Below are 25,121 nucleotides of genomic sequence, written 5' to 3'. Positions count from 1 at the left end.
TTCCCCTGGATACAGATGAACCCTCCCTGCAGGCAATGCTTCTGCCAGAACTACCATCCGTGGACTCACAGAAAGCCTCCGCCACGGCCACAGTGTTCCACACAGCATCGTTTCTGCTCACATAATCCACTTTACAGCAAATGGAGTGTAGAAGTGGGCCCATGCTCAGGGGATTCAGCGGTCTTACCCTGCTCCCCACCCACCCGAAGCCGCTGATTTGGTGGAACAGTAGTATGGCCTCTTGAGGACGCAGCACTGGCTAGGGCAAAGTTCTTCTGAGGGCTGCAGATGCTCTGAAACAGCATCCAGTATATAGTGGTGTGTCTCCCATTGCCAGGACTCCAGAGTCTAGTGATTGGGGGTGGAAATGTGAATGGCACCGCTCACTTACCCCTAGTGACCCACTAGCAAAATCTTTGCTTCCTGTTCTCGAGACCATATGCTCTGCTGGCCTAGAGGTCTTAGTTCCAGAAGGAGGAATGCTTCCACCAGAAGATACAACAATGATTCCATTGAACTGGAAGTTAAGACTGCCGCCTGGCCACTTTGGCCTCCTCATGCTTCTGAATCATCAGGCAAAGAAGGGAGTTACTGTTGTCTGGGGAGATTGACTCTGCCTGCCAACGGGAAACCGGACTGCAACTCCACAATGGAGGAGAGAAGAATACGTCTGGAATACAGGAGATCCCTTACAGCGTCTCCTAGTATGGCTATGCTCTGCTACTAAGGCCGATGGAAAACTACAACAACCCAATCTAGGCAGGGCTATTAATGGCCTAGACCCCTTAGGAATGAAGGTTTGGGTCATCCCACCAGATGAAGAATCATGACCAGCTAAGGCATTTGCTGAAGTCAAAGGAAATACAAAATGGGTAGTGGAAGAAGGTAGCTGTATTTTTTTTTAAGATTTTATTTATTCATGAGAGACAGAGAGAGAGAGAGAGGCAGAGACACAGGCAGAGGGAGAAACAGGCTCCATGCAGGGAGCCCGACGTGGGACTCGATCCCAGGACCCTGGGATCAGGCCCTGGGCTGAAGGCAGGTGCTCAACTGCTGAGCCACCCAGGCGTCCCAAGAAGGTAGCTATAAATATTGGCCAAGACGACATGACCAGTTTCAGAGATGAGAACTATAATTGTCATGGGTATTTTTTCCTTATTTTGTTTTGAATATGTATCTTAACATATATATGTTCACCATATACATGTGCAAATATAGCTACACATATGAGTGTATATAACAGATAACATCTCTATTTTTTCCTCCTATTCCCTTATCATGTAACATAATATTATATTCATTATTTATATCATAATATTGAAATATTGTTAATTTTTCATTATAGTATTTAAATTACAGATTGTCAAGGAGAAGAGCAAGGACTATAACCTTACTAGTTAGTGGGTTTTTAGTCATATATAGGATAGTTGTATCATCTTGGGTGGAATTATGACTTTGTTATTGTTTTTATTTGGAGATTAAGTATGGTTTAAGGAGATGCCCCTGGGTGCCAACTTGGCAGGGATTGGACTGTGATGGTTGATTTCTATGTATCAATATGACTGGGCCACAGAGTACCCAGGTATTCAGTCAAACATTACTCTGGGTGTCTGTGAGGGTGTTTGTCAATTAGTAGACCGAGTAAAGCAGATTGTACTCCTTCTGTGGGTCATCCTCATTCAGTCAGGTGAAGGCCTAAATAGAAAAAAAAAAAAAAGTCTAAGAGGAAACTGCTCTTACCTGACTGCTTCTGAGCTGGACATTCTGTTCATGCTTTGAGACTCAAACAGAAACACTGGCTCTTTCTGGGTCTCCCAGCTGCCAGCTTTCATGTTGCAACTGTACCATTGGCTCTCCTGAGACTCCAGCTTGCTGACTGCAGATCTTGGGACTCGTCAATTGACTGAGTTAATTTCTTATAATAAATCAAATATATATTTTCTTTTTGTTTCTCTGGAGAACCCTGATTAATACATGCACTAACAATTATAATTTTCCATATACACTTCAGAAGAGTTGGTCAAGTTCCAAAACAAAATCCCATGGAACTAGTTCTTTACTTGTAGATGATGTAAACATCTCATTAGCACATAGCATAGCTACAGAAAAGTACACAAATCACAAGTGTACGCCTGAATTTTCACAAAATTGGTACTTTCCTAATCAGTTTCTAAATTAAGAGCCCCACATGCCCCTTCTAGTCTTTACTCCTCACAGTAGCTACCATCTGACTTCTAACAGTATAGACTGGCTTTGCCTGTTATGCATGGAGTCATACAGTGTGTGTTATTTTGTGTCTGGCTTCTTTTATAATAAACCTTATGTTTGCAAAATTCATTCATGTTGTAAAGTGTAGCTGCTCTTTCTCACTGCTGTATAGTATTCCACTGTGTGATTACACAACAATTTATCTAAATATTCTGCTGGATTATTTCCAGTTTTCAGCTACCCTGAATTGTGCTGTAATAATCATTCTTCAACATGTGCTTTGGAGAACATTTACCTATGGGGATTTTAATTGGAATTTTTGTTGATTCTATACATAACTTTGGCAAGAATTGAATACCTACCCTCATTGATCCAGGAACATGACAGATCTTCCATTTATGAACAACTTATGTCTCTTTCAGTAATGTCTCTTCCATACTCACCCAGCTTGATGTTCATTGTTCCTGGTCAAGGAGACAGAAAGAAGACAGAAGCAAGGAAACTGACCTTCCTTTCACCTAATGTTGCATCATTTTGCAAAAACATTATTCTGAGCCATTTTTCTCATATTCTTTTCTGAGAATAGACATCATGCCTTTTGTTTCCTTCACTTTTCACAGTGATAATTGAGCCTAGTCATTAGCTTTTACAACATGTTCTTTCACTGTTCATTCTTGGTTATCTCTTGCTCATTCAATTTTTTGTGTACATGACCTTTTCAAATGTACACTCACTGGAGAACTCCCTGGGAGACTATTGGGTTGTTTTAGAGACTTCCTTTCCTGCCTTATGTACTCTCACAAATGCCCTTCCCTCTTGAGTCATACTCTTGTTTAGAATCTTTTTCCTCACATTTAAGAAATATCTGCCTCAGTAAAATCTTAGAGACATGTTTTCCTATGTCTGAAACTCCTCCCAAACAATGAAATGGTCATCAAGGCATGCCAGGAAGTGACCAGATGTCCTACTTTAGGCAAACAAAGCTTTTAGCTGATGGTGTAGTGCTGACACCTCCTGTCACTATTATATCTTACTTCTGAGCTGAGCCAGTTTGATAAAGCTTCATTAGAAAAGCATCTGTGAGACAGAACAGTCTTTAAATGATCAGGTCCTAACATAGACCATGGCTTGTGTGTTAGGACACTGAACCCCTTTCAACATTCCCCAGAGGGCTTTATCTTCCTGTTGCCTGGTCAGGACTGCAACTCTGTGTTCTTCTCCGACCTCTGTGCTCCTTGATGGAGAGCATCAGGAACCCTGAAGGTCCTCTTCCAGCTTTTCTAGAGTCCATGGGAAATAGCAGTTTTATAAGGTACCCCAGACCACAGTCCATAGTCACTCCTTTGGTACCATCTGCTCCACTAAGCATCCTGTCTTCAGGTAATTCTAGGTGAAAAGGAATTAACACTCTGTGTTCATCAGCTCCCCCCAGAACACATTCAACTCTTCTAGTCACTCCCTCACCACACTGCCCATTCTGCAGCTGGCCAGTCATCTATCATCTACCAATGAGGAGATACCAGCCTTCCGTCAATGAAATCTCCAGCTCTAGGAACAAGACTATGGAGACTCTGGGGTCACCTAGTTGGGCCGGATAGTGATGGGAGTGGAGGAAGTAACCTCCCACCATTTCACAAGGCCAGTGGTCCCTGGCCCCCACCCCCATTCATTTCTAGAACCCCCTCCCCAATCTGTTGTGGGTAACAGGGCCATATCTGTAGTTATTTAGTTACCCAAGGGAGGGACCTTGGCCTGATCTTTTATGGCAATTTTTAGAATTCAGAGGTATATAACAACTTGCTTGTCCTCAGCTCTGAACCTAAGTCAGCTATTTAAAAGTAATATAAAAGGTCTCAGTCAACAGCAGGTTACAAAAGAAAACATGCAACACGATGATTTCAGATAGTTATAAATGCTATGCAGGAAACAAAATAGGGCTATGTGACCAACAGCAACAGCGAAGTACCCATTGGAGGATGGAAATCGCCAAGCCTTTGGAGACCTGGGAGAAGAGCATTTTGGGCAAAGGAAGTAGTGTACGCAAAGACTCTGCAATAGGAGTAAGCTCGACAAATAGAGAGAAAGTCAATCCGCCCTACATGTGTTTTGCCTGGGCACAGGCAAGACTGCGCTCCCGTTCTCAATCTCCCAGCCAAATGACATCATTTATTTACCAATGAGACTACACTGCAGAGCCTCTCCTCACGATCAAGAGAAGGGACAGGTGATGCTCAGTGAAGCCATTCTTAAAAAGAACAACTTACAAGTAAGTTTCACTTAATTAAACCTTGGGCTCTTAGATCTCACTAATATAAAAATTATTCTTGTCTACTTTTACGTGATTTATATGCTACTGGAAACACAGCATGTGGCAATTATCTTCTGTTGATGTCTGGACAGTCTTTAAAATGAGGGAACTAACTGAAGTCTTCATAAAGGTTCCAGGTACCCAGGAGGAAGCAGTCTAGAGCTCTAAGTAATGTAATCAGAAAGGCTTTAAACAATTGGATGGGCCAGACAAAGAAAAATGTTTCATGGGTGTTATCAGCAACAAAGCAAAATAAGCTTGTGAATTTTCGTTGCAGTTTCTAGAAAAGGAAATGACAAAACTGTTTCTAGGGATAAGAGATGGTAAAACAAATTAATTTCATGATTCCCATTCTGAGCTAGGATTATAAAATGCAACTGATATTTCTTTCTCTTTTATTTTAAAAAAGCCACTCAAACTTACCTTCCCTGTTTAGAACTATGACCAGGATTGATTGTCCTTGACACCACCATTCCCCTGCTGTTGCAAGGGCCTGGAGCTCTGGCCATACTGCTGTTCCTCTCGGTACTTTACCAAGTGAGGCTAAAGCTAACATAGGTATGGAAGGCTAGGGGGTATGCTGGAAGGGCGTCGAGGTCTCCATACTCTGTTATTAAAATTCTGAAGCAATCCTCACAGAATCGGTGTCTTCCTGATTCCCTGAACTCAGTCATTTTCTGCTTCTAACCTGTGCTCTTTCCTTTTTCTCTGGTAGGGGCTCAGAGTCAGTTCATGGTGGCAATGGGGAATGTACAGGCCAAGTTGTCTTCTTATTCTCTTCCCCCACTTGTGGACACCCACCAACAAAAAGAAGACAAAACGAAAGTTCTCCGCTTTCTTTAGTCAAAAAAATAAGTATCGGGCAACCTGGGTGGCTCAGCGCTGCCTTCAGCCCAGGGTGTGATCCTAGAGACCCGGGATTGAGTCCCACGTCGGGCTCCCTGCATGGAGCCTGCATCTCCCTCTGCCTGTGTCTCTGCCTCTCTCTGTCTCTCTCTCTCTCTCTCTGTCTCTCATGAATAAATAAATAAAATCTTTAAAAAAAAAAAACAAGTATCTATGCATATCAGCTTATGTACTCAAATAAAACTCAAGCACGGTCCACACAGACTTTTGCTTCATTGTCTGGCCCTCCTGCTCCTTAAAGAGTGAAATCTTTTAAAACACTAATAATTGTCAAGTTTTGGTGCTGCTTACCACAATTATTAGATGGTCCCCTCCTCCACGCCCAGTATGTACCCTCTGCACAGTGCACCTGACTGTGAATATGGTGGATTTTGCTCCCATGATAAAGTGATGTTATATGACATAGTTACCTTAAAATAGGGAGATTATCCAGGTAGGGCTGACCTAATCACATGAGCCCTTTAGAAGGAGAGAATTTCTCCAGCACATCACAGAAGACAAGGTCAGAGATTGGGAGCTGGAGAAGGATGCCATGTACTCTTGCTAACCAGTAGGTGGAGGAGACCATGTGGCAGAGACTGTGGGTGGCTTAGAAGAAGTTGAGAACAGCCTCTGGCTGCAAGTCAGTAGGGAAATGGAGACCTCAATCCTACAACTTCAAGAAGCTGAATTCTGCCAATAATCTGAGTGAACTTGAAGTGGATTCTTTTCCAGAGCCTACAAGCAAGAATTCAGCTTGATTGATGTATTGATTTCAGCCCTTTGGGACTCATCAGAAAACCTAGCATGTGCCTTCTGACTTATGACAATGAGAGCTTATGAAATGGGTATTGTCTTAAACTACTAAATTTGTGGAAATTTATTATGCATCAGGAGAAAGCTAATTACTCTTAGGGTAATGGTAACTAAAGTCAAGATTCTAAAAGAGCAATGACATCCTCAGCCTTCAGAGTCCTATTCCTGCTCCAGGAAGGATGAGACACTACAGTGCTCTCCCAATCCCCGGGAGACTTGCAAGAATAAGTTCTGGGACAACCAGCTTGATCTCAGACCAAGAACCGTTGAAAATACATTATTTCAATTTTTATATTTTTCTCAACTCTTTCTTCTTCTATTCTGTGATATATAGGTAGCCACACACCCCGTCTTATCAGCTATTTCCCTTCTTTAGTAAATATTTTCTTAGACATAAGAATTTAGCCTTTTTTTCCCTACATGGGCTCAGCATACATGTACAGAATGAACAGATGATGGTATATGAGGATAAAAAGGAAAGAAAGATAATAGAAAAAAGAAAGAAGGAAAGGAAAGAAAAATAAATGGAAGGGAAGAGGGAAGGGAAAAGTGGGAGGGGGTAGGGGAAGGAGGGAGGTAGACAGGAGAGGGAAAGGAAAGGGGGATGAGAAGTGGTGTCTCAACTACCCACTGCTGCATAATAAATCATCCTAAAACTGGTGGCTTAAAACAACAGCTATTTTATTACCTCACGACTCTATGTGTTGGCTGGCTCAGGTGAGCAGCTCTTCAGATCCATGTAACACTGGCTCAGGCTACAGGTGTGTAGGGAGCCGGTAGGGCTGGCAAGTCCAAGAGAGCAGCTGACCAGTGGTGCCAATTGCTATCCGGGAGCTCCCCTGGCTGCCAACTGCAGCTTCCTTGTTTTCCTCTACGTGGCCTCTCCCTGGGCCTTGTGCTCCTCATAGCATGGCAGCTGAGTTTCAAGAGGCAGAAAACAGAAATGGTCCATCTTCTTCAGGTCTAGACTCAGGAGTCCAATGATGTCACTTTCCCTGCATCCTTGTGGTCAGAGCCAACTGTAAGAACAACTCAGATTCAAGAAGAGAGGAAACATGCTCTATTTCTTGATATGAGGAGAGATGTGCATGTGCAGGTTGGAAAGAAGTGTTGTGAGCCATCTTTTGAGACCCACTACTCGAAGAAGGGAGAGAGAAGTACACACATCGCCACCAGAGGGATCCTTCTGAAGCTTAGGTCAGACCATGCCACCCCTCCACTCGGGGTATTACGATGATCTACAAAGTGGTGTGCCATCGGCTCCAACCCTTGCAGCTCTCCTCAGTCCAACTCTTTGCACTCTCTGGTTGGCTCATTGAACTCCACACCCACTGGTTTCCTAGCTGTTTCTCAAACTCCCCACACACATTCTTATTGTAGAGACTCTGCTTTTTTGTCTGTCTGGAAAGCAGACTCTGGCTACCAACAAGGTTTCCTTCCCTCACTTCTTTGGCTCTCAGATCGAATGTCAGGAGAGCTTATCCTGACCACCCAACATAAAACAGCAACTTTCACTGTCCCATTGTGATAGACTGACTTGTGTTCCTCCAGCATTCATATGTAATGAAGCCTTAACTCCCAATAGGACTATACTTGGAATAAGGAAATAATTAATGTTGAATGAAATCATAAGGATGGGGACTCAATCTGATTAGTGTCCTTATAAGTGCCCCCTATCCACCATGTGAAGAAGTATCTGTCTATAAACTAGGAAGAGAGACCTCACCAGGAATCGAATCAGCAGGGACCCTGATCTTGGGCTTCCCGGCCTCCAGAACTATGGGAAAGTGAATTTCTATTGTTTAAGGCACTCGGTCTATGGCATTTGTTATAGCAGCCTAAGCTAATTAAGACCCCTACCAACATCTTCTCCCTACTTACCTTACCTCGTTTTTCTTCCTAGCCCTTTATCACCATCTGAACTAGTGCACATTTATTTCTTTTTTCGTTGTCAGTCTCTTCCCCACCAGCCTAGCTGCTCCATGAGAAAAAAATGTGGTCTGTTAAAATCCCTGCCTTCTCTCTTCTACCTAAAAGAGAACTGCACAAAGAGGTTATTGATAAATATTTGCTGAAAAACTGGAATGAATGAGTAAATTGGATTTTTTAAAGCATTAATAAGGGTGGAAACAGCACTGTTTCTTCACCAGCTAACAGCACATTTCTCCTCATTACTAGCAAAGACAGCAGATGTTTTCAAAAGATAGCAGAGATGAATACTGCAGAGATAAGACCTCAGTTAAACCTTACGAGAACAGAGTGGAAGAGGAAATAAAAGGGTCTGAAGTGACTTGGACAGTTCACAGCCCAGAATCTCTGATATGGTGGACATACTTCATTTTCATACCTATTCATCCCTGCACATCGTACCTGAGCCTTGCACCCACAGGAACCTGTCAGGGTAGCACAGGTCGGGAGATCCGTCCACCGGGATAAAGCGCTTCAGCTTATGCAGACCCTTGGTGTCTGTTTTGCATCTATGGCAACACTAAAGGTGTGTCTCGGAGCCTCTTCTAAGAGCCCTGGGGGTTTGTTTCCCCAGTAGGCTTGCTGCTGGTGCCCACTGAGGCTTTGCATCAGGAGTCTCAATATTCCGATGCCAGAATATTAACCCTTTGTGGGGTGTCTACTAACTCTCTGACATCAAAGGATGAATCTGCAACAACCTCTGGGATAGAAAAACTGGAAAGCCGCTGTGATATTAGTCCGTTGGGTTTAGCATATCTCAAGTCTGTAACATTTCCAAGGTGCAGACTGCTCCATCTTTCTGGCGAACACCTGCGTAAAGCAGGGATGGTGCAGTCCAGGACCACCCAGGAGACGGATATTGATTACATTGCTGGAGCTTAAACCACAGAAGGAAATAAAGAAGAATCAAGATGAGAAGTCGGAGAATGCAAACTAATCGTCTGGGTTCTGGGGCCAGTTTAGACAATTCTACAGTGAGAACATAAAAGCTACCACCTGAGAGGTCACTTTAAAGAATATATCTTCTCTAGCTTCCAAACCAGAATACACAGCTCAGTTTCCCAAATCATGGGTTCATATTTCTCTAAAGAAGCTCCATGAACCCTGAGAGAAACCTGAGAGCTAGAGGAAGCAGGTCCACAGACACATATTTGACAGACACCCTGAATTGGTGTCCTAGGGCTGCCATAACAGAGTACCATGAATTTGGTGGCTAAAACACAGAAATTTATCCTCCCATAGTTCTGGAGGTCAGAATTCTGAAATCAAGGCATGAAAAAGACTGGCTCCTTCTAGAGGCTGAGAGAGAACGTCTTCTATACCTCTTTCCTAGCTTCTAGGGGCTCTGGAAATCTGTGATATTCCTTGGCTTAGGGACAAATTACTTCAATATCTGCCTCTGTCTTCACATGGCTTTCCCTCTGTGTCTGTGTCTTATTTTCCATCTTTTATAGGACACTCTGCATTAGGTTTAAGGGCCCACCCTAACGCTGCATAAGCTCATCTGGATATTCTTACTTTAATTACATCTGCAAAAACCCTTATTCTAAGATCATATTCTTATTCTAAGATTCTCTTCTATTCATACCCTTATTCTAAAATCATATACTAATGTTCCAGGGTTTAGAACTCGGACATATCTCTTTTTTTAGGGTAGGTAGAGTATCACTATTTGACCCACTGCACATTCTTGACCCAATCTTTCAACATGTTCCCAGCCTCATAGCTACAAATAGTTGCATTACCTGATTTTAAAGCACAGATATGACGGGTGACATTGAGCTCTTTGTAATCTTAATCAGTAACACCCTCTCACCCCTCTATAGCTTTTTCATTCTTTCCTCAAGTCTCATCGCAATTAACACCTTCCCAAATGCAGTCCAATTATTCCTATAGATTGTAGCTTTTCCTCTCCTCCCACCTCGCAAACCCACTTGTTCCTCAAACATCTCCATGTTTGTAAACTTACATTTAGTTACACGATATGTTGAAAAGCATATGGGCATTAGCTCTTGACTCTGTCATTTTAGCTTGTTATATCACTTTGGATGAGGTGCCCACTCTTTCTGAAATTCAGTCTCCTTATCTGTAAAATAGGAGTTGCCAGAAGAATTCATGACATTGTATATAAAGCACTCAGTTCAACGCCCTGCTCATACACAGCAAGGGCTCAGTCCGCGCTAGCCAGCTCTTCTGAGGAACACATTTTGGTTGTGTGTTAAGTGCCTACTCTGGGTACTACATAGTAACAGGTATTGTGGGAGGTTTGCTGAAGCCAAAGAAGAAACATCAGCGCCCTTTGAAAACTCACAAGTGGATTTTCCCATGTTCATAAGCTCTTAGAAGACGTTTAGTAATGTTCTTGAATCAGAATGCAACCTGCATGGATCATGGCTCTTTCTGTGTCTAGGAAGGCATGCACTTTCACAATTACTGATGACAGGCATTTATCCTAATTTAAAACCTTTTCCAAAAAGAAATTCTTTCAATAACAACCCTCTCTCCCGAAAACCTACTTTTTGTAGCAGCTTTCTGGTAATTTCTACAATTCTACAAGTGAAATTAGGCCATCTCCTTCTAATTTTCTAGGTGATTACCAATTTTCACCTATTCAATCACTTTTTAGCAATCTTCTCTTGTTTTGAGTTATGGTGTTTTGATTTTCCCAGAAAATTCCACAAGTCTGATCTCAACACAGCAAACTTCCTATTAGCACTTGTACTATCAAATGAAGAATCCCTGCACCTGACCTCCTTTGAGTTTCCCTGGTACAATAGGACTCTTGGACAAAATGATGCCCCAGAAGCATTGCCAGCTTCCCCCAGTGTCTTCTGAATCACTGGAAGAATTGATAATGATCAATCTAGTTTGGATGCTAAATTCCAATTTCATGGGAATGGAAAACTGCATATTGTTTATAAGATAAAGCTGAATATACCCATGAATTGTAAAACCATGATGTTGATAAACCAATTACTCAGTTCTCTAATCTTACTAGCTCGCAAAATGCCAGTATTTTCTAGGATCATTCTAGCTGGTGTTACTGATACCTTGCTTCTCCTTTTAAGGTCAAGACAGAGGAGAGATTACACACTATCATGGCTTATAATTAATTCAGCCCCCAAATAAATTTTGTTTGGAAGAAATTATAAAAATGTTTTCTTTTGCTTATAGGGGTCAAGTGCTCCTCAGTTCAATATGGTCTCTACCACTCTATATTACATTTTTATCCATTTATGCTCTTGCCCCAAGGCATTTGAATTGGTGAGCTCTAGAAAGATTTAGCAATGTCACTGGAAGATGTTTAGTAAAATGTTGGCTAATAGGTCCACTCAGGGTAACTAACAACTCCTGGTCTGCTAGGCACACCCATGCAGAGTTGGCTTGGTCATGCTGACTCATGGGTTCATATTTCAAGCTTACTCAGACAGTTAATTGTCAGATTGTTTGATTCCAAGAACCACATGCTGAATTTCGTTGGGTTATGGCACTTTGGTATTTCCTAAGTCATACTGTAAAAGTACCAGAAACAATATGTTTGAAAACCTTTCCTCTGTAGAAAATTTAATTTTTTAATTTAGCATTTTACATAAAATCTAAACTAGCCCATTAAAGCCCAGAACAAAGTTAAAAATGTACCCAGGAGCATGTGTTCATGTGGCAGAGCAAACAGCAAACAGACGTATCAGTCTTTCCTGCATGGAAAACTCGATCTATTCAAGTTGGTAGGTGTTTGTGGATGGACCTGGAGGGTATTATGCTGAGTGAAATAAGTCAATCGGAGAAGGACAAACATTATATGGTCTTGTTCATTCGGGGAATATAAAAAAAAAAAAAGTGAAAGGGAATAAAGGAGAAAAGAGAGAAAATGAGTGGGAAATATCAGTGAGGGTGACAGCACATGAGAGACTCCTAACTCTGGGAAACGAACAAGGGGTCGTGGAAGGGGAGGTGGGCAGGGGGTTGGGGTGACTGGGTGACGGGCACTGAGGGGGGCACTTGGTGGGATGAGCACTGGGTGATATGCTATATGTTGGCAAATTGAACTCCAATAAAAAAAATAAAGGAAAAAAATGTTGGTAGGTGTTACACAGAACAAGGGTTTCTTGGTCAAATTTACTGGGCAAATTCTCTGATAAATATAGAGAAATGATTTCTTGTTCTTTTTTTACTGTGAAACATCTGGGTCATTAGTATGTTCCAAGAAGAGCTACAGTGTGCTATTTCCCAAATCCATTTGTTTAGCAAACTCTATTTGCACAGGACAACTGTTCACCAGTATTACAATACACATATTTTAAGAAAGGCTGATGTAGTTATCTGGTGATGAAGCCACCCCTAAAAACTATCAGACCTTTATGAGACCTTGGGCAAATCTCACAACTGCCGTGAGATACTCTTTTTTCATCTAGAAAGGGAATTTTAAGTTCTCTTCCAGCTTGAGTACTTTCTGATTTGCCTCAGAGCTTTATAATATTGTATTTGGTCATTTTCACTAAATGACTAAAGAGGAAGGAGAAACAAAACCAACAACAATGAGTATCACTCTATAAAACAGAGTTCCGGGACTTCCCAGGCCCACTTGACTTTGCAGAAATACAATTAGAATTACAAAGCCAAATGGTTATTTCCCCAAAGACTCAATGCATTTTCCCTAAGTGGAATTTCAAGCCTTTGAGTACTAAGATTACTAAAAATGTCTACTATTGGCTGCTTCATTAATCCAAGATATTTTATGGTTCACCAGAGCCCTGAGACAGTCTTACTTGAGTAAGGAAACTTAAAGATGATAATGCACTTTCATTTCCTAACCATGGTAGAAGCAAGTCTAAAGTTAGGCTCTTCCACACCCACCCAGGATTTCCAGTTTATCCATGTGTAGGGCTTTCTTTCTTCCCTGTGGTGGACAAGGATGGAAATGGAGGTCATGGACCCATCTCCTCTCCTTCTGAGTCTTCACTTCCTGGGGTTTAAATCTAATGACTCATCTTCAGGATTGCCTTAAGTGGCCTGCAACAACCCCACTATTTTCAACAGTGATTTGTCCTTTGATGGTTCAGGAAGATGTGGAAGCAGTTTGCACAAGTCACAAATACAGACCACCAACCTCTCCAATTTATGAGTCTTCTTTTTAAATCCAGGAAACAAAACAAAACAAAAGTATTTCTGCTTGTTTCTCAACCTAAGAAAATGATAGTTTTCTGGTTATAGATGAGAACAGAGCTTTGTCTGAAAATAATACCTCCAATTACACAGTAAGGTTGTAATAAAGTACATTCAAAAGGAAAATTCATTCCCATTAAGCACCTCATTCTTAACATTGTTTGCTCTTATCACAGATGCAAACATACCCTTTGATTTTCCTTCTGGATCATAATCTGTACTTAAAGAATTGAAAGTCTTCTCTTACAAATCTGAGCGAGTCCAAGAAAACTATCTAGCTGTCCTACACGAGAAATTCCTAATGTTTGTTGCTGAATGGAAAGTTTACATGAATTTACATCTACTTTGTATAGCAAGATTTAGTGGAAATGAAATATATATGTATATTTGAATGAAAATGAAATATACATATATACTCTTTTGAAATATATATATATATATAATTTTGAAAGTATATATTGGTTGAGAGAGATGCAAATGCAACTCAAACTAGCACTTAAGTCTAAAAGGTAAAGCGTTGTCTGGGAAGTCTGAGAAATGCATCTTACTTCAGGTATGGGGAAATCAGGGCTCAGGTTTCCATGCCTGAACTTTCTCCCTCCCTCTCTCCATCTCTGTCTTTCCACTCACCTCTGCTGGGTGCTAACGTCAGTTTCTTTCTCCATCTGGAAGCCAGATGTCTGCTCATGATCCTAAACCCATTTTGTCCTTAAAGCTTCCTATCCTAGAAGGAGAGAATCTCCTCCAGCTTTCACATATCAAATCTGGCTGAAGAGTGCTAGGCTCTTACTGGAGTCATGTGCTCATGGCTGAACCAATCACCATGGCCAGAGTAATGGTCCACTTTGATTGGCCAATCTTAGGTCATGAGCCCACTTTAGAGTCAAGGCAAACGGGACCAACGACATGGCAACGTGGTGGGAGGGACAATTTCCAGAAGGAAGAGAGATGTGCAGGCACACAGAAGAGAGGGCTAGTATAAAATACACTGACTAGCAGAGGTGCTGTTGAGCTGAAGGTAAGCTCAGAGCTCAGCCAGCCTCCTCTTTCTTACACAAGCTACAACCGAGGACTCTGAATGCCTGTGCTAACCCATAGCACATTTGCAAACCCTCTTCTCTCCAAGTAGTATCACTCCACTCTGAGATGTTTGCTGAAAGGAGACTTGAAAGCTGGCACTCAGAAATGTAGTAAGAACAACAACAACAACAAAAAAGATGAATGAGACACAATGCCTAGAGTTCAAAGAAAACAGTTTTTAATTTACTTTATGAAAAATTATGTTTCTTTTATTTTTTTAGATGAAGAGAGGGAGGGTAGGAGAGAGGCAGTGACAGAGGGAGAGAGGGAGAGAATCTTAAGCAGTCTCCACCTGTGGAGCCTGATGGGGGGCTGTATGGGGCTTTGATCTCAGGATCCTGAGAACATGACCTGAGCAGAAATCAAGAGTCCCACACTTACCGACTGAGCCACCCAGGCACCCCTGGGTAATTATGTTTCATTTAGACCTTAGAAACTTCCCTTTTATCCTCTCCAGCTTGTAATTTCCTAAAATACGGTTAAGAAAAATATTTTTAAAATACTATCTTACTATACTACTTGAGTATTCCTCAGCCCAAGAACTAGTCAAGTGGTACAAAATCTATAAATCACCTAATGATGAACACTCAATTCCTGAAGACATTTGCTCAAGACTCAAGTAGAACCAATGATTCATGAGTTAACATTCTTAAAATTCTGACTTGCCCTCTGAGTCATGGTTTTCACACTTGCTATTCCCCTGCCTAGAGCACCCATCTTCCTGTTCATGTGGTTGGGACTCTCTCTCATACATTTTCACCTCCACAGAGAAGCTGTCTTGCCCCATTTATAATAATATGTCACTCATTATCACAGAGCCCCATTAAATTCCCTCATAGTGTTAACCATAGTTGATTATAGGTGTATTTATTGGCCTGTTTCCTGTTGATCCTGGTTTATAAGCCCTGGGAAGGCAGGAGTGTGCTTAGTGTGACAAGGCTCATCCAACAATTAATATAATGCCTGACATGTTGTAGAGAACAAAACATGACTGAATAGAGTATACCAGAAGAAAGAAGTAACCTAGGGTTTCTTAGTCTTTGGCCAGGCTGAGAAAAACAGAGGAAGGCTAATCTACTGGACACGGATCATTTCTTTCTGGCAGAAACTGAGAAGGTAATGAGATGGGATAGGGGAAGAGGGTTAGAAGCCCTGGCTTACTCATCATTTACAATTCTTCCCATCTTCCAGTTCCCATTTTAGTATGTCTCCTCAACAGTCTGCCCTAGCAAAACTTACTCTTAGGAAGGAGCAAAGAAACTCCTTCACTCTGTTGTATGTGACTAAACAGCTTAACATGATAGCCTTTTAATACAAACCAAAGCCTCAAACTCATGGATAGATTTCAGTAATGGGGGCTGGAGAGGATATGAGATGTACCAGTGTCCTGAGAGTCTGAAAAAAAAAAAAAAAGGCAAATATGCAAACTGTCACCCACAATATCTTTAATTTATAAAGAAATAACATCTTATTTATGCTTCTATACTTAATAAGCATCCTATATTTCATACATATACACACATTTCTTATACATTATGTATATATACATATGTATATGTACATATATACATGTACATACATATACATACATATATAGAAGGGAATCTTTAAAACTCATGTTTTTAAAAAGTTCTGAGGCTGAGAGAAATGGGAATCCTCTTGTGCAGAAATAAAGAATCAGCAAGGCAAACAGTTTGGCACTCTGGAGTAATTTTCAAAAAAGGCTGTGGGGTAAAGGAAGGAGCAAAGACAGGAGAGGATTCAAGGAAAGAAGAAGGAGGAAGAGGAGGACAGAAGACCTCTTAATGAGTTCTAAGAGAGAGAGGTTGGAAAGAAATATTTTTGCCTGGGGCAGATTAACCAGAGTTCAAAGTGTGTTTACTTACATGTAGGAACATTTTTTGTTGTTGTTGTTCTTACTGAGACTTGAAGCTGAGGCCTGAATAAATCCATCCTTAGCCACTGGCTCAAAGATCTGTCTAGCCAATGTCAGTGGAATTCAGATCTTAAAGAAGTCAACTTCTTCTGGAACCCATCCTGTTGGTTTATAGGTTTCTAACTTCCCTTAAAACACAGAAATGCATTTAATCTCTCTCTGCATGTAAATCCAAACTGAAGGCCCCATCACAGTGCACTATTAATAAAAGCACCAGGTCATCCATGGTCACATGGAATAAGTCTGGCCACTTTTTGTAGGAGCTCTCACTTCTAGGCCAGCCGTTCTCAGCTGAGATGGTCTTTTGAGTCCTTGCACCTGAGCTTACTTTCAACCTGTTACCTACATCCTTGATTCAGAAGTTCAGGGCAATGAGTAGTATTTAATGCCTCTAAGTCAACTAAACACTTGATTCCAACTTACTTAGGAAAATATACATAATGCTAATAATGATGACAGATGCTGGGATTTGCTTTCCATTTTTTCCGACTAAAAGCCACCACTAGAGTTTTAACAGTAGTGAAATGAATAACTGGGTACCAGCAAACATCTCAATGCCAGAAAAGATTTGCTCATAACACAGACACTTAAAAAGTCAGACATGACTTCCTTCTCCTTGTGACACTGTGAAAGTGGCATCAACCTGTCCAAAGGGACCTAAGCCCAATGCCATTTGCTCAAGTGGCAATTCATGTCTGGGTCATGTGTTTCCATGAACCCTGATGACTACTTCTCTGTGGTCAAAAAATAAATATGATGATTATGGCTTTGTCCTCACCAGTAAGTCTGTAAGGATATTTCTCAACTTTTCAATATCTCTATTCTTAACATGAAAGAACAAACTGATACCCCAGTAAATACTGTTATTTCTTCAAAGATATGAAATATTTTGAAAAGATCACGAAAGCTTTGAGTTTCCTGTATCATTTGTAATAGTTTTGAATGAGCCCTACTGCTTAATTTAATTTGTATTGGGGATTTCTAGACTGATGACCATATTCTCTCTGTAAAGTAGTTTGGGAAATCATGAGTACTGGAATTTAATTACATGGACATATATTTGCAATAAAGACTTGTTCACTTTTGGCTTAAATATGACTTGGGTCAAAACAAGCTGCTCCGTAGAATAATAAGGTATATAAACCAGTTAGAAAGAGAAACTTTTGAGGTGAGACTACTGTGTGAACACACTCCGAGAACTCCAGGATAATCACAGTCAGTTTCAGTTCTAGTCACATAACTCTGGAATTAGGATGAATCTCTTTAGCCTCCCATCTTATAGATGACTCCCAGAGAGGTTGAAGCTCATATCCAAAGTCACAGATCTGGTTAATGGCAGAGCTAAGACCAAGCTCAATATCTTGACTTTTAAACAAAGTATTACCAGGACAACTGGGTGGTTCAGCAGTTGAGTGTCTGCCTTTGGCTCAGGGTGTGATCCCAGGGTCCTAGGATCAAGGCCCGCATCAGGCCTCCTGCAGGGAGCCTGCTTTTCCCTCTGCCTGTGTCCCTGCCTCTCTGTGTGTGTGTCTCTCATGAATAAATAAATTAAAAAAAAATTTTTTTTTTAAAGAAGGACTCCTGGGACACCTGGGTGTCTCAGTGGTTTAGTGCCTGCCTTCGGCCCAGGGCATGATCCTGAAGTCCTGGGATCGAGTCCCACATCGGACTCCCTGCATGGAGCCTGCTTCTCCCTCTGACTATGTCTCTGCCTCTCTCTCTCTTGCTCTCTCTCTCTCTCTGTGTGTGTCTCTCATGAATAAGTAAATAAAATTCTTTAAAAAAAAAAAAGACTCTTCCACTTAAAAAAAATCTTTAAAAAATAAAATGAAGTATTGCCATTGACTTATGAATCTTTCAGGCCAAATCTGTTCAGTACAATTTATTCAATCAATGTAAGTTTATTGACTAATCATAACGCACTAGACATTGGTGAAATAATATGGTTGGTCCCTGCCCTTATGGAGCTTACATTCAAGTGACTGAGATAGGTAAACATGTAAAAATAAATAAGGAAGTAAATAAATAAATATTGCAAACTGGAATATGTGCTACAAAGGAAACAGTTGAGAGAGAATTACAGGGAAGTATTGACTTTAGATACAGCTGTTATCTGCCAAATGATAGTTCTCAACTTTCGGTGGGAGGGGCATTGAAGCTCAGAGATCTGAAGGATGCGTAAGAGATAGCCATGAGAAGAGTTTGGAGGGGCGTGAGACGATTCCAGACGAGGTGCTCTCAATGTTGTTGAGCATGAGGCCAGTCATGCTGATGAAGGACATATTTTGATGTCCAAGGATGAACCATGCCTGACTCCCATACATACCTGGTTCAACTCTTCATTCAAGACAATAATTCGTATAGTCATAAGAAGGAGGAGCTTCCCGTTATTTAGAATGAAACCCACCTTCTTACCCATCCTCTCCCCCACCCCTCCAACTGCCATGAACAACATAAGAAACTAAGGTCGCTCAGTTTCTCCTAACCTCCTAGCCCTACTCTAGAAGACTTCACCCTTCCTGATTAAATTGAGAACACATCTTCCTAGAAGGTGAAGAAATTATAAAACACAGGACTTAGGAAGTTATTCAAATCATTCATGAGTGGATGAAAATTCCACCTCCCTCATCAGTTATATTAGAACATAATGAGCTTGGTTCTCCATATTTTACACACAAAATAGAAAAATGATGCTCAGAAAGTACAATTGCATTGGATTTGCTGATTTGATGACATGGAAAGTCCTACTCACATCTGAACCCATTGACCTTCTTCAAATCTGTCCCATCAAGATATCCCAGAGGCACTAATGGTTATCTTCTTTTTTAAAAAAAATTATTTTCCTTTTTGGACCTAAATAAGAATACTTTCTCAAAGTTTCAGCCAACCGCCAGTAGACTGACTCCCTAGTGTCAGACCTCACACATTATGATGTAACCGTTTTGTAGATAACATGAACATAAACCACCCTGTCTGTCTGGCTCAGTAAATAACTTGACCTCTTAGATAATCTTGGATTTGACTGTTATAGCTTGCCCGAAGCCTGGTTGTTCTCCAGCCAGTTGATTCAGCTGGGATGATACTAATGAAGCTGGAGCTACAGATTCAGTTCCCCCGGGGACTAATTAGATTCACACAGAGAAAAAAAGTCTTCCAATTTTCCCTTATCACCCCAGCCATTATTTTGCAAGTGTACTCACTGGGGAAGGAAGGGTATTTTAATTCATTCTCCCCAAATCTATAGAATCCTCCTTCTTCTCAGCAAAATTCCTTGCAAGAGAGGTTTAGACTTGTTAGCTCAGGCTCCTAATTTCAGAGTTACTTCTTAATTCTCTGGATTCCTCTATCCTCCCAACACTCCATTGAAATAATTCCTGCTGCAACCACCAACAATCTGCTAACTGCCCGAGTAAGGACCATTCAGGGCCAATCCATTTCTCCAGGGAGGAAAAACAACAGCAAAAATGTGTCAACAGCCCCACTCACAGAAGATAAACAGCCCAGTGGATGTCTTGTTGCCAGATCCTTCCCCATCTGTTGGGGTAGTTGGGGGCTGAAAGCTGTCAGCTGAGTTGCTCTTTGGAAATCTGTGTCAGCTAAGGAAGCTGCTTCTCCCAAACTCTCGTGCCTTCCAGGAGACGGCCAGCATGCAATGACTGGTTGGCAAGGGAGTGAATATGAAGGTGAAGCCCTCTTGCCTTAAATAAAGACAACCCTGAGGGCCTATTTTTGCTCCCTGGCTCCCTGTGGGATTGGTCGAAGCCTCTGATGCAACTGCTGTGATAGGACATCATCCTTTTCCATCATGGAAGGGACAGTGGTTGATTCTGACAGACATATAAACACATTTTAGAGGATCTAGGAGATATGGAAGTTGTCATATGACCATGGGATCTACCGGTTCCATTACTTACTGAACCACTTAGAAACTACCAGCCTAAGAGAGCAATGGGACAGACTTTTGAGGGTGCAGTTAAGGTGCCAGCTTGGAGATGACAGCCCACAAGGGTGCCTCCTGGCCCCAGGATTTAGCATATACTCCAACTTAATCACCATTATATGGTGTTGGGTCCACAGAAGGTAGAATTTATGTGCCCAGAACCAAGGGGTGAGAGTAGGAGTGATCCCACTTATTGTCATGCCTAGTAGTGTGCTTTGAGTTCTAAGAATTCCAGTCTCTGTGGACTTAAAGATCTTAGTTCCTAGAGTAGAAACACGTGTACCAGGGGCAAAGCAAGAGTCCCACTCAACTTTAAGCCTCTAGGCTACATCCAGTCCTTTTAGTCTTTTCATGCTAAGAAACAAGGCAAAGCAAGTTATTTCCAGTCTGGTAGGAGTGACTGATTCTGATCATCAGGAGGAGGTGAGGCTGCTGTTACCCCATGAAGGGGAGAGAAGACTGCGTTTGGCACCCAGGGGGCCCAGCTGAGCTTCTCTTGATACTCCCTGACCAGTTTTGATAGTTAATGGACAAATGTATGAAAGCACAGCCTGAGAAGGGCATATCGACCAGTGTTCAGGGCCTTTAGGTTGAGGCTCTGGGTTATCCCACCAGGTAAATCACTCAAACCAGCAGAAATGGCAGCTGAGAGTAAGTTATACTGATAAACCTAGAATGGGCAGCTCAGTTGCAGTTTTAAGACCAGCTATAATGGTGGGGCCTGTAGATCACCCTAGTAATTTTTTTCTTGTAAGTTTACCCAAGGAAAGAGATTACAGAGTCCTGTGGGAGTTGTTCCCAGAAGATATTGTATGAAAAAACTGGACCTAAGCAGTGTAAAGGGTAGATAGTAGAGCACATTTTAGTACAACACTCAGATCCTCCCTCTCAAGGTTAGAGAAGCCATTCCCCCACTTGTTGGGAGTTTTGACAGCAGAAAACTTTCAGATGAGTTTCCCTAGAAATTGCCCTCTGTTAAGTAGAGTTACCTCACCCGAGGTCATGCTTCTTCTCCCTAGCAGCCCACATCCAATGACTGGATGATCCTGGGAGGGTATAAAGAACAAGGCGCATTGCCTCAAGGCAGGACAACTCTGAAGGACTATTCCATTTTCTGAGCTCCCCATGGAATAAAATGAGGCTTTTCTGAATGTGTCATAGTCCAATTTCTCCCTATGACCAAGCCTGCTTTCATCTATTTCCCAGTATTATTGATATTGATAATACTCCCAATGGACTTTCCATACACCAATCTCCATCTCAGGATCTGTTTCCTGAGAAACCCAAGACAGGAGCCTTCATAAAGGAAGAAGGTATTGCTTGGGTTTTGAAGCCTCATAGAGCCGGTTCAAATCCTAGCTTTCCATTTACTATCACCTGTGAACTCTTAAGTGAGGTTCTTACATTGTCTGAGCTTCTGATTCTGTACCTGTAAAATGATAATAATGTGGCATTCCATTGGCTATGCTGATAGTGAATGAGGTATGATGCAGCTCTTAGCACAACGACATCAAAGTACTCAGTAAATGGAAGCACATATATTTAAGCATCTTCTGCTGGGTTCTTGTTGGAGCAGATCCTGAGCCAAGTATTTGTGTGCAGGTAGTTTACTCTCCCCAAGTTGTACCACCAGAGGGTAAGGAAGCTGGGGTATTGGACGCCTCCATCCTATCCATCATCAGTTGAAGTCTTTTCCCTGGAGCATTAATTCCTTGGTATTTTTAGCCTGTCTCACTTGCTCATAGGCCAAACACAATCTAGCAACCAGAGGAAACCCTTGGGCAGAGCGAGAGGAGCTTACAGGTTGGAAGCCATTGGTGTGTCTGGAAATGGTGGCCACTGAGGCGCTGTGAACAGGGCAGTCCCAGCACTGGCTATGGTGTGTGTATGCACAGGCTACACAATGCCAGCAATTTTCTTACACATTTTCACTTTCAGGTACCTTCCTTTTCTCTCGACCCCTTCACTTTTATATGCTGGGGCAATGTAGTGGGTTGAATGGTATCCCTCCGCCCAGAAAATATATCCACATCTTAACCCCTGGAACCTGTGTATGTGAACTTATTTGAGGAAAGGGTTTTTGCAGATGTGATTAAGCTATGGATCTTGAACTGAGCTGAACCACGTGGGTCCTAAATCCAATGACAAGTGTCTTTATAAGAGACAGGGAGTGTTGGGACAGAAGAGGAAGAGGCAATGTGACCACAGAGTCAGAGATTGGAGTGATACTGCCACAGCCAAGGAACACCTGGAGCCACCAAAAGATAGAAAAGGCAAGGAAGGATTCTCTCTGAAAAGAATGAAGAGAGTGTGACCCTGCCAGACTCTGGTCTGGCCTCTGGAACTGTGCAAGAATCCATTTCTGTGGGTTTAAGCCACTCAGTGTGTGGTCATTTGTTACAACAGGCCTAGTAAACGAAATCAGGGAGTTTCCATGAATTTGTTTCTGGCCGATCTTCAGAGAATGCCAACCGGCCATTACAGTAATTGAAATTTTTAATAGAGAAAAGAGAGTCTACACTGACTGTATTCCTAGGCTGGCACAGGTGCTACAGGACTTAAGACCTAGGCTCTGGTCCCCTCTGGTCCTCTGGCTCCAGACTACAAGCATGGCCCTTCTCTGGGATTCTCAGACCATTTTAAAGAAGCCACAGAACATGTGATCTCTCCTGTGATTACTCAAGGAGTCTGAAAAAAAAAAATGAGTTAAGTTAAAGCTAATTGATGAAGCTGATTATTCTATTAGAAACACTTTAAAGTGCTTTCTGAAAATCGATGCAAAAGTTGGGTTACTTACTCCACAAGCATTTATAAGTTTCTCTGGGGCAGAGGGAATTTTTCAGGGTGCTAACTTCCCAGAGGCAAGAATCCCTAAGAAAGGTAGGGATTATTTTGTTAAATGTACATTTATTGGAGTCCACATTCCTACTCTAGACAAGGGCTGTGCATATGGCACATACTTTGACCCTGTTCAGAGTTCTGGCCCTCTGGCCCTTTACTTGGGGACTGATGGTTATCCCACAGTCCATTCATTCAGTTTTGAAAGTGCTGTCTAGGGATGGCATGCGCGAGGATCATTATCCCCAGAACACTAGAGATGCAGAGGCCAAAATACCCCCCCAGGGCTCCATCCATATCTTAAAGAACAACACCTACTGCCTTGAAATAGAAGGAAAATAGGAACCTTCTCATCTATCCTTCCTGGCCCAGTTTGTCTAGCTTCCTCCAAAAGGCTTCCCAGACTTTTCTAGCCCAGGTAATCCATCCACCAATGGTACTCTGAGCAAAACCACCCATGCTGACCCAACTGTTTATATTGTTATTTACCTGTTTGGTTAAGCGTTTTCTCTCCTGGATAGTGGATGGGGACCTGGAAAGCAAAAACAGGACCCCAACACTGTCCTAGGTCAATAAAGCTAATAGGTATTCAATAATTTGTCTCAATGGCTATTGAATGAAATCGATTAAACAGTTGGAAAAAAAAATCAATGGATTTTGACACTTCTCTGCTTGAAGTCTCCTACTGGCTTCTTCCCGTTACACTCAAAGGAAAAGCCAAAGTTGTTACAGTTGCCTGCCAGGGTCTCTGAAACCCAGCCACCTGCCACCTCTAGGGCTTCAGCTCCTGTGGCTCCCCTTGCTCACATTCCTGGGCTTTCTCGGTGTTCTGGAAACACAACCATACTGTTTCCTCAAGATTTGGTGAGGTTTGCCAGATTTAGCAAATAAAAATACAGCATGCCTAGTCTAAGTTGAATATTAGGTAAATGATTTTTTTTTTTTAGTATAAACGTGTTTCATGCAATATTTAGGACATACTTATACAAAAAAAAAAAGCTTTTTATCTGAAATCCAATTAAAACTGGAATCCTGTATCTTACCTGGCATCCCTACATATTAACCCGTCTGCATGAGCCACTCTTTCTCTAGGTATCTACACAGCTCAGCCCCTCGTTTCCCTCAGGTATCACCTTCTTGGAGAGGCCAGTCATTAGCACTCCGTCTAAAAAAGCATACCACCTTGTCAAGTCGCTTCCCATCCCCATTCCCAGACTAATTCTTCTTAGCACTTATGACAACCTGACAGAGTACATTTTTATAGGCTATTATATATCTTCCCCCACCGGCATGTCAACCACATAGAAGCCAGGACTTGTTTCCTTTACTGATGTATTATTCCTCATTCCTGGGACAGAGTCTGGCACAGGGTGGGCCCTAAGTTACTACTTGCTGAATAGATAAATTCGAATGCCTTATAATTTGCTTTAAATTGTTGATTCCTATGGATGCTCTTTGTAGATAAATATCTGGGCTTTGAATTTTAATACTGCTTTCCTTCCACAGTAATACCCCCTGCCACCCTCCCCTTCATCCATCATGACAGACCCTTTCAATCGGAAAATGTCTCAGGAGAGAAGGGAATTTACCTTGACTCTTGGGAGTCTTCAGTTCAATCTTTTCCCTCCTTTGTTCCGTGCTGAAGGCCAGGTTGGAGACAGATGTCATTTATTTAGAAGTCACAGAAAAATATTCAAGTTCTCACCCTTTAGTTGGTGAAAAAGTATAGTCCTAGAAGTCCCACTGATACTTAAATCAGAGGACTTGTTGACCTTGAGTTTTCACTGAAGTGTGTGTGAGCTGGTTTATCTGCAATTGACAGTCTGGGGAAGGCAGAAATAAACATTAGTAATTGAGGGGATGACCCATGTTATTCCGTGCCACGTTCCACTTTCCTATTTGTCCCTTGCCTGGGGATAGGGAGAGAAATTTCCCTCCGTTTTATTATAGAGTTTGGGTAGAAAGAAAATTGTAGCTGT

At 41.8% G+C, this 25,121-nt stretch overlaps 1 long non-coding RNA gene across 1 annotated transcript; it reads right to left on the bottom strand.

The window, feature by feature from the left end:
* Positions 1–1,085: 1,085 nt before the first annotated feature.
* On the bottom strand, positions 1,086–24,942 carry LOC111094403. The gene is made up of 5 exons (XR_005385007.1): positions 24,732–24,942; positions 10,155–10,271; positions 6,906–7,236; positions 2,571–2,672; positions 1,086–1,695 (listed from the first exon to the last, which is right to left on the bottom strand). It is a non-coding gene; the product is annotated as an uncharacterized LOC111094403 (long non-coding RNA).
* Between the last annotated feature and the right edge of the window lie 179 nt (positions 24,943–25,121).

Source organism: Canis lupus, chromosome 37 (assembly GCF_011100685.1).
Source record: "Canis lupus familiaris isolate Mischka breed German Shepherd chromosome 37, alternate assembly UU_Cfam_GSD_1.0, whole genome shotgun sequence".
Classification (NCBI taxonomy): domain Eukaryota; kingdom Metazoa; phylum Chordata; class Mammalia; order Carnivora; family Canidae; genus Canis; species Canis lupus.
Note: the sequence above shows the minus strand (reverse complement) of the source record. Positions and strands in the feature narration are given on the sequence as shown.